Source organism: Hypanus sabinus, chromosome 16 (genome assembly GCF_030144855.1).
Source record: "Hypanus sabinus isolate sHypSab1 chromosome 16, sHypSab1.hap1, whole genome shotgun sequence".
In the NCBI taxonomy this organism is placed as follows: Eukaryota; Metazoa; Chordata; class Chondrichthyes; order Myliobatiformes; family Dasyatidae; genus Hypanus; species Hypanus sabinus.
Genome location: NC_082721.1, coordinates 35,089,654 through 35,097,572, shown reverse-complemented (window position 1 = coordinate 35,097,572; position 7,919 = coordinate 35,089,654).

The window sequence follows — 7,919 nt, the reverse complement described above, 5'->3', positions numbered from 1 at the left end:
AGCTAAAAAATTATTATAAAAACTGTGATAGTGTCATAAAAGTTCCAAACATCCTTCAGCAAAGCTAACCTGTCACCCTTAGAGTCTAAGCAACAAATGACTCCAATCTCACTTCAACATCATAAAGCAATTAGTAAAAGAAAAGGTTGTTCTGGTCTAAATTAAAGGTTTGTAATTTGGTGTTCATTACAGACAAAATGAAAAGATATTTGAATTGAATCAGGGTTTTGCTCTTTAGAGCTATTTGATAGACTTAAGAATGTAGGCTGAAGGGAATCTCGCCAACTGAGTAATTTCAGTATTTGGATCCTTGGCTTGAATAAGAGTAGGAGGTTTTATGCTGGGCCTCCATTTCAACACAACAAGGAAGAAGAATTTGTAGCCAAACATAATTTGGACATGGGAAAATAGAGGAAAGTTCAAAGGAGCAGTGATGATAATGAAATACTCAGCAGGTCAGAATATGTCTGAGGAGAACAAATTTCATTGTTGACCTCTTATCCAGAATGGGCAATATTAAAGATCAACAGTAATCGAAAAGGAATTTAACAAGGGAAATGTGGGGGACAGTAAAACAAACACACACAGATAGGAATACACAAGAAAAGGGGAAGTATTGTAAGATTAATCAGAGGAATTTATAAGACAGAATGTTCAAAAAGCTGATTGAGATAAGACAGATAGAAATGAAAACAGGAAAGACTAGCAAAGTCAAATAGGTTCCAGGAGTTCAGGACTCCAGGGAAGAATAAGGCAGGTCAATATCACAGTGATGGCAAGCTTTCCAGAATACTGTCACTAAAATGTTCCCAATGCATCACTTCTTCCACTATTGGACCATCGCCTCCAAGCATATTCACCTGTCATCTTTACATTTCTTTCTAAAGAGAAAAGTGAAGGCTAAAATGAACTTTTTAAGTAATTGAAGCCTATCAGGGCAAGGATAAGCAGCTTAAAGGGAATCTGAGGAAATACTTTTAAACCAGTGAATGGTTGATAAGTAACATCTAGTTGAGCACTTGAATTGCAAAGGCAGAAAAGGCTTGAACTAAGTGCCAATAAATACGATTGATATAGATAGTCGACATGGACGTTGTGGGTCAAGGGGCCTGTTTCTTAAATTACTGAAGCTACAAAAATGGTTCTTGAAAATCAATCACCCCTTCCAGATGCTGCAGAAGGGAGGAAATTGCTGAGTTTCTGACCATAATTTTTAACTTCTCCCTGGTAATAGGAATCATGCCAGGCAAGTGGAGACTTGCTAATGAGGAAGGAATAAACAAAGTACTTGTGGAACAGTTAGTTTAACCTAGCTGGTGGGCACATTATTATATTTCATTGAGGGATAGTATAAATCTCTATTTAGATAAGCAAAGAATAATCAAGCATAGTGAACATCGATTTCCCAAAAGGCAAACAAAAACACTTTCAGGACAATCAAGGAGGGTAGTGTGTTTGATGTTGTCTATGTGGATTTTAGCACGACTTTTGACAGGATCCCATATGGCAGGCTGGTTGGAAAAGTAAAAGCCAATGGAACCCAAGGGAGAATATCAAATTGAATCCAAGATTGTCTGAGTGTCTGGAAGCAAAGGATAATGATAATCAGCTGTTCTAGTGACTGGAACCAGTGTAGCTCCTTAGGGGTCAGTGCTTGGTTCTATGCTTTTTTTGTAATATATATTAAACACTAAATCCTAAATACAACTTTCACGATAAAGAAATTTGTAGGCGATTGGAAAATATGTACATATAATTTGACAGTGAAAGTGAGAAAGAAAGTTTTAGACGGCAGGAAGAGTTAGATGCTCTGGTCAGTTAGCCAACAAATTCAGTCCAGAAAAGTGTGATGTAATGCACTTCAGGAGGTCTAATAAGGCAAAACAGTGATTGAGACAACACTGAAAGGTGTGAAGGGACATTGAGACCTTGGATTGTTATGTCCACAGATCCTTAAAGGCAGATTGATAAAATAGTTAAATGTCAGAAAACCTTTATTAGTTAAGACAATACAAGAGCAGGGAAGTTCTGCTACGGCTGGTATACAACACTAGTTACAACACAGATTAAGAAACTACTGCAGTTTATATCATGAAATTATAGAAAAGATTTGTTTGCAGTAGAGATGATGTAGAGATTAATAAGGATGTTATTGCAACTTGGAAATTTTAGCTATGGAGATTGGATAGACAGAGTTTGTTTTCTTTGAAACGGAGGAGGAGGCACAAGGGAGACAATTGACGAGTTTGTAAAGAGAACAAAGGAAGGCACAGGGCACCAAATTAAGGTCATTGACAGTAAGATTACGAGAGTGGGAGAGACAGAGAAAAAAAATCAAAGGATAAGAGTCTGGAACTCACAGTCTAAAAACGCAGTTGAGCCAGAAACTCTCATCCCATTTAAAAGTAGTCGAAAGGCCACTAGCCATGTGCTGGTAAGTGGGGAGCTTGTTTTCAAACAAACACTGTGCCAAATGGTCTCTTTCTGTGCCCCAAATACCTATGATCCTCTGAATGCGGCAAGTATTTCCCATGGCAGTGTCTAGGCCTACCTACTTAACATGCTTCATCAATGATCCTCTCTTTATCATGATCTCTTTAATAATCCAAATAATAAGATGGTCCATGCTCACTTTCTGTAAATCTTGAATAACATTTAGACCTGGGCTGAGGTGCACATCTGACATTTCTGCAGCAAGTGTAAGACATTGATTGTCTCCAAAAGGAAAAAGTTTTACACCTTAACTACCATGCCATGATATTTAGTGCTATTACTATCAAGTTTATTTACTAGCATACAAGTTCACTTAAAATCTCTAACAGACCAAGCTGATAAAATGCCAAGGCTGCAAGAACAGGTCAGTGTTCATGCACAACAGGTCAAATGTCATGACAAGTGACTTACTTCCCAAGCCCCTAAAGTCTTCCTCTGTCCAAGAATATATATTCTTCACCATGATAGATTAAAGCAGTTTCAAAGCAATAAAAACAAAATCAATGCTAGCCAAAAAAAAACTTGCACTCCACCTTAAACATTCACACCTTATTAGTGGCTATAGTAATGGGCCTGAACAGAACTCCATGGCCTCTTAAACCCAAACCTGCAACCTCCACCACTTAACAAATGCTGTAGGTACATGAGAAATTCACTACCCTCAAGTCCTACTCCAAGTAGCTCACCAAACTGATTTTAAATTTTATTACTAACCCTTTGTCACCAGGTTCAATTCTTATTTCCACAGGACAGTAATGCAGGATCCTCACCAAGATAGCAGCAATTCAAGACTGTGGTTTATCTGCATATTCTCAGACACATTCAGTGACTTCCAGATGCCACGGATCATTAAAAGAGTTATCTATCATTGGTGAAAAATAACAGAAATACTAAAGACAAGGAAAATCTATTTTTTTCCAAAATGATTTTATTCAACATAATATTTATACAAACACTCCTTTCACAATAATACATACTATAAATATGAGAAAGGAAGTGGGTTACAATAGTAATAAATGAAAATTAAATCCTATGGAAACTATTAGATCCCGCAGAGTATTTTTTATAAATCCTTCAAGTCTCCTTTTAAGTTGCCTGCACGAAAAGTCGTCACATTTAGGTGTTGAACATGAATGCAAAAGCTTAGAGAAAAAATGGGAATTCTTGCTTGAATCATTCTTCAAACTATGAAAACATAGGCCTGGAAGCACCAGCACAGCACCAAGGAAAACAGCTGAATATTGACAAATATCAGGACTGGTCACATTCATCCCATGCACTGGAGCTAAATGCCATTCCTCCTGGAAGAACCAGCTTTTAATGATGCTCAAACCGAATGTTATTTAAAGCATTAGACATATTTTACCTCCAATCATAAGATGATACCTATAGAACTGAAGTAGACTGACCCTGACAGGAATCCTAGTTATAACACCTCTCACCAACTTCCTCCATCAAAATTAAATGACAAAGAAATCTTGAAAACAATGTGGTAACATTCTGTTAGATCAGAAAATGAGTGAAAAGCTGATGACTGACATCTGATAAAGGAGGTGGCACCCAAAACCTTTTCCACACACGGATGTAGCTTCTAATCAACACCTACAGCAAGAGGAACATCTACTCTTCCAAAGGTGTTCCTCAATTAAATTTGTGATTTCCAAAATTCTCAAGTAAAACTTCACTCTGTATTGCTCAGAAAGTCAAATTCAGGATCACTCTCATTCTCAGGATGCAGACTGCCATCTACATACGACACTTTGTTGCTTACTTCTGCATTGTCAGGACACTTCTGCACTCACATTGAGGGACATTTGTCTATGTTGCATTCACTTAAAAACATAGACAGGCAAAAAGGGGTCACATGTCTTTACAAACACCTTCCCCTGGCAACTAAGCATGTAAGGAAGGTACCTCCTTCAGGAGCTTGTGCAACTTCATTTGCTCTCCTACAATAACTACCACCCCTGCTATCACACAAGTATGTAATCATTCCTAGCCAACAGTCCTCAGTAGCAAAGTTGCTGGATTATTGTGTTGTGAGCCGTTAAGGGCCATTTCTGAAGGTCAGAACTGTCAGAGAAACTACAAGTGCAGGAATACCTCCTGATCCTTAAACATATTTGTTTTTTTTTTGGAAGTTCACTAGCAGTGTTTTCAAATTAATGTTTCATGGGTGCTTTTAAACAGCATTAGGAAGATTTTATTTCTATTATTTATTTATTTCTTAGGATCTGGCCACCATTAGAGAAGCCAGCAATTATTCTCCAAAATACTCAAGATCCAACATTGTCAACTGACTTTAAAGGAATTGTTTCTCTGGATCATTTCAGAGAGCCTTTAAGAATCAGTCTAACTGGGTCTGGAGTAATTTATGAGGTGGGAGATGCAGATTTTCTCCCTTTAGACACAAATCAAATAGATTGCTATTTTAACAATCCAGTGGCTTTGTGGTCATGACCGTAATGACAACTCCTAGACTGAAAATTAATTCCACAGCTGCAAAGGTATGATTTGAACCTAAATCTCTGGATTGTTGAATCTAGGCCCTTTCTAGTCTGGTAATTTAACCATATGCCTTCACCATTTTAGTGTCCAAAAATTGGTAAAAATGAATTTCTGGGCCATAATGTCCATAAATCAGGGTATCTGGTTATTGAGAAACAAGCTCTTTATCACTTAGATCTAAATTCAACCGAGGCCAGGTAAGGGAATGAAAGTCTTCAGGCTGGACCGTTATAGTCTTCTGTGAAATAGCTCAACCCAGATCCTAAAGGTAGCACAGAACTGGCACCAACTTGGCGGATACACAAAAGTAATTTTTCTTTGGGGGGTGGACTTGGCATGATAGATATAGAGTTGATGTCTTCCTGAGGCTCCAGTGTATTAGAACCAAGGATCACACTCTCAAAATAGTAACACAAAGTGCACTGCAGATGCTGTGGTCAAATCAAGACATACAAAAAAGCTGGATGAACTCAGCAGATCAGGCAGCATCCGCTGAAAGGAGCAGTCAACGTTTCGGGTCGAGACCCTTCGTCAGGGCTAAAGAAGGAGGGGGCAAGGGCCCTATAAAGAAGTTGGGGGGAGGGTGAAAAACCAATCAGAGGAAAGATCAAGGGGTGGGGGAGGGGAAGCAGGGAGGGGATAGGCAAGAGAGGTGAAAAAGGAATCTAAGGGGAAAGCACTATGGGTAGTAGAAAAAGACAGAGTCATGAGTGGTGATAGGCAGCTAGAAGAGGAGACAGAGTGAAGGTGGGATGGGGGAAGGGAGAGGAAATGAATTACCGGAAGTTGGAGAATTCTATGTTCATCCAAGGGGCTGCAGACTACCCAGACGGTAGATGAGATGTTGTTTCTCCAACTGAAGTTTGGCCTCATCATGGTAGTCTCCAGCCCCTTGGTATGAACATCGAATTCTCCAACTTTGAGTAATTCCCTTCCCCCATCCCACCTTCACTTGGTCTCCTAGCTGCCTATCACCTTTCATGACTCTGCCTTCTTCTACTACCCATAGTGTTTTCCCCTTAGATTCTTTCTTCACCTCTCCTGCCTATCCCCTCCCTGCTTCCCCTCCCCCACCCCTTGATCTTTCCTCTGATTGGTTTTCCACCCTCCCGCCACCTTCTTTATAGGGCCCCTGCCCCCTCCTTCTTTAGTCCTGACAGAGGGTCTCTACCCGAAACGTTGACTGCTCCTTTCAGCAGATGCTGCCCGACCTGCTGAGTTCATCCAGCTTTTTTGTACACTCACAAAATAATTTGTTACCTGTTCAGGACTGAGGTAAAAAGGCATTTTCAACCCATTCCTCCCCTTACCCCCCACCCCACAGTATCTCCAGAATTCTTCATCTAGGAAGATTGTGGAGACTTAGTCAGACTATCCAACAATTTTTAGATATTAAGGAAATAAAGGATATGGGCTCAGTGAAGGAAAGTGGCACAGAAGTAAAAGATCAGCCATGACCTCACTGAATGGAACAGCAGGCAAAAGGGAGTAAATGGCCTTGTTCTGGTTCTATTTCTTGTGTTCCTGTATAATGAAAGATCTGGAAAATGCAGGATGGACACAATTAGATATATTATGATAAATGGGAATGTCCAATCCTTAACACAAATGTAAAAACACAAGCAAGAGGAGTAGGAGTAGATCTTATGTCTCAAACTCTAACAACTCACCGTTACTGACCTCAGTCCTAAATGTATGCAACATCCATAGCCCTCCAAAGCATAACAGCATCTTCAGGGTCATCTTTAAGAGGTAGGATAGACTTTTAATTTAATTTTGATCTAAGGTCAATCTTCAGACTAAGATTAACACTGATTGGAGTTGCTCAAACACCACTAACTATTACTAACATTTTAAAGACCAAAGTGGGGGAGCTGGAGAACAAAGACTGCCTATTTCTACCAGGATTAATTTTATAAATACTCTCAGATCTCTCATGTTACATTTGGATCAAATAAGATTATATCTTTTTCATTAGAACAAAAGAATAGATGTATAATAATGCTAAACCACTATGAATATATTATAAATCCTACTTTAGAGTTGCTGAATAGATGACCTTACAAAACTGCATAAAACTACAAACCAAATTTTATAGGAGCTCTTAAGTAACTTAGCAAGCGTCAACAATGCCATGCGGAATTTTATTAAACATTTCAAAGCCAGCTCTAGTGAAATTAAGGAAGTGTCATATCTTTTCCCTATATTCAATCAAACCTCTATTTTCTAATATATATTCTCAGGGATTTTGCTTTTAGAATCCCTGTATAATACCAACCTAACTGATGTAATTCAGTTTTCAAACACTGAAGATCAAAGAAGATTCAAATTCCTGTTTCTTTCCATCTGGCTCATACATTCTTTTGTCCTTGAACCGTGGGAGCTCAGTATAGATCGCTGCCCTTAGTGCAAATATTAATGCAGCCTTCAAACATTTCAAGCCTTAGTTTATCACTGAGTTTGCAGAACAAAATTAAAATCCAAAACTCAGCAACAGGCTCATTACAAAAATAAATCAATGTCTGAGGATATGACCGTTCTCGTACAACATAAACACCATGTGTTTTTATATCTAATCATGTTTAATGTTGTTAAAATTCAGTCTCTTGCTCTTCCTTGGCCTTTTTAATAGATCTACTGTATTTGTTTTTAAATTTCTTGCTAATAGCAAGTTCTATATTGGAATAGACTCGGCTTTACAATTTCCTATCAAAAGGAAGGTACAATATGTTTTATTGGAACTTAAACTAACATTCAATCAATAGCAAACTTGTTTTAGATTTTTAACAATTTCCCATTGTGTTCCCGCAAACATCAGAGATGCCATGATTTATTTCAGACAATTGAGATCCTTCTGATCTCATATTAAACTTATCTTCATTAAAACTACCTTCCCTGTTCTGTACGCAATGTCCTAG